The 2,780-nt window shown below is 42.8% G+C and overlaps 1 pseudogene; it reads right to left on the bottom strand.

The window, feature by feature from the left end:
- Positions 1-452: 452 nt before the first annotated feature.
- Positions 453-2,211, bottom strand: LOC101094900 (annotated as a pseudogene).
- Between the last annotated feature and the right edge of the window lie 569 nt (positions 2,212-2,780).

Raw genomic sequence — 2,780 nt, 5'->3', positions numbered from 1 at the left:
TTGTGTGTGTGTGTGTGTGTGTGTGTGTGTAAGGCTTAGAATAATTTTGAGTATAGTGATAAGTCTTATAGTTAATTATAGTTGGTTTTGCATTTTTATGTTATTATAATGGTGTAGGTGTATAGTTAATGTCAAAGATCCCAAGAAAAGTCAATATCACTTGGACATGGACCTCAACAATAGATTTAAGTTTACTCATCATGGAATAACACCCCCAACACGTTCTGAACTAAGATTAAAAAGTCAAGATATAAGTTCTCCTTTTCATTTTATTATATTCTTTCTTTTTTTTTAAGTTTTATTTTAGACAGAGGAAGCATGCACACATGCACAAGTTCCAGCAGGGAAAGGACAGAGGAAAGAGAGAGAACCTTAAGTAGGCTCCATACTTGGTGTGCGAGCCTGACATGGGGCTCGATTCCACAACCCTGGGATCATGACCTGAGCTGAAATCAAGAGTTGGACCTTCAACCAACCGAGCCACCCAGGCATCCCCATTTTATTGTGTCCTAAACCACAATACCTAAAACAAATCAGACCATTTGCTGTTTAAAACTTGTCAAAGTCATTGCAAGATTTCAGTCACCATTGATTCCTTAGCTTTTTCTGTACAAGTGTCTTCTAAATATTGACACACCAGTACCAATTTTTTATTTTTTATCTGCTCTGTCAGATCATATGAAATGGGACCCAACAATACACTCTATTACTGGTGATAAGGAAGTTTAATGTCTTAAAGTAGAATTGGTGACTGTGTAATATGCTCTAATGAACCCCAAACCTAGCCCAAATGGATAGTATTCCCAGGAGTGGAAGTAGTGTGAAGGCAGAACAAAAGAACCAAAAAATTATTGCATCTCTAAAGAATCTCTGCTATGAGGAAAGGTTGAGGAGTTGGTTTCCTTCTTACTGGAAAAGTGCTCCTCAATGACACCCAGTACGTATGAAATGATGAATAAGAAGTTTGGAATGGATAGCCTCTTCTATGAGGAGAGGGAGCCAAAAGATTCAATGAGCACTCCCAATATTGGAAGGAAAACCAGTTGCCTCTTGACATCAGGGCTTTTTCTCCATTTCATTTCAGGAATGTTCTAAATCCAGAGGTGATTCATCACATACTCTGTTAGTTACTCCATGTTTCTGACAACCACAACATTTAAATTCAAATGAATGGGATTGAAGTTTTAGAAAAATGGGGTTTGGGTTATGAGAGTACTTTTGTGTGTGAGTGTGGTTCTGAAAACTGTTTTTCTTTATTGTTAATTTACAATGTACCATGAAAACCTCTTCCATGCACATGAGTGAAAATGTCCTACTGACAGAGAACACTGCAGTTGGATCAAAAGGCTGCTGACAACAAGAGTGCCAGCTAAAGCAAGGTATCAGCTGAAGGTTAAAGCTAAAGTTTAGCTAATGCTAAAGCCAAGTGTCAGCTTAAGGTTAAAGCACATAGCATGGCAAATGCCTGCCAGGGAAAGCAGAGTCAGCAATATTTTCATCGGAGAAATCAGAATTTAAGACCAAAGGCATTAGAGATATGGGATATCATGTAAGCCCACTTGGCCCCTACCTCCACCCGTGACTTTCCTGACACCCATGGTCCCCTTGGCGAGAATGGATCCCATACATCTCTTTGCATCCAATGTAAACCACCCATTTTCTGTTTTTTCCTTTGCTCTTCCTGAGCCCTTGACGTATCTCCACGTTCTCTCATCATCTCCTCACACTGCCCGAGTGCCCTTTCTGTAAGTCCTCCTGATAATCCTTGGGGGAGTCGTCTGTTCCCCTGTCCGTTTTTCTTTTTGCTTTCCTGGGCACGTCATCTTCAGCCAGGCGTTTTTCCGCATCCCACAGCTCGCTCTCAGGATTTGCCTGGGATTCTGGCTTGCTCTCACACTGCGGCCTTCCCTCATTCTCGGGCTTGCCTGGCTTTTCTTGCTTTCCCTCATCTTCTGGTTGTCCCTCATCATCTGGCTGTCTCCCATTCTGGAACCTTCCCTCATGCCCTGGCTTCCCCCTCCACTTCCAGCTTCTCTTCCTCATCGGATTTCCCTTCATCTTCCGGCTTTAGCCTCGCTTCCAGCTTTCCTTTCTTTTCATCATAGAGTTTTTTCCATGTTGACATTTCCCCTTTTTTCCTGCCCTGCAGGGAACCCGGTCAGGTTCCTCTGTCCCTTCTAGTCTTGCAGAATGCTGGGGACTGACGCGCCGCGGAGGTGCGGGCCAGCAGGCCCCCGCGTCCTCTGGCTCCAGAAGCGCGCCCTCCCCCCCTCCCCCCTCCCCCCTCCCCCCTCCCCCCTCCCCCGCCAGCGTTCAAGGAGCAGGTTCTGCGCAGGTGCAGGGACGCACCAGCAAGGCAGGCAGGGAGCGTGCGTACCTTTCCTTAAATTCCAAATTCCATCTTTTTTTTTTCTTCACTCTTTCAATTATTCATGAAAAATGTAGAACCTTTTTTCTTCTCATGAAGACGGAACGAAGCTAGAGTACAAGAAGTATGAACTTTACAGTTCAAAACAGGTATCAAGTGGTCCAGAATCTGAATTCATGTCAAGGATATTGACACACAGGAAAGAGATGAGAAAACTATAAAAGCAAACGAGATTTTGTAGACCAGTAGTGTTGCTAAAGGCCAAATTTATTTCCTAAATCCAAAGTTATCAGACTGTGGTTCAAATCTTCTTTTTCTATGTAGAGATATCCTTGATGATGACCATAGTTTAATAAATAACTATAGTCTCTTAAGATAAAATCACTTTCTGCATTTTCAAAACAATCTGCCA

This window comes from Felis catus, chromosome A1 (assembly GCF_018350175.1).
Source record: "Felis catus isolate Fca126 chromosome A1, F.catus_Fca126_mat1.0, whole genome shotgun sequence".
NCBI lineage: Eukaryota > Metazoa > Chordata > Mammalia > Carnivora > Felidae > Felis > Felis catus.
This window is presented reverse-complemented; position numbering and strand designations above follow the sequence as displayed.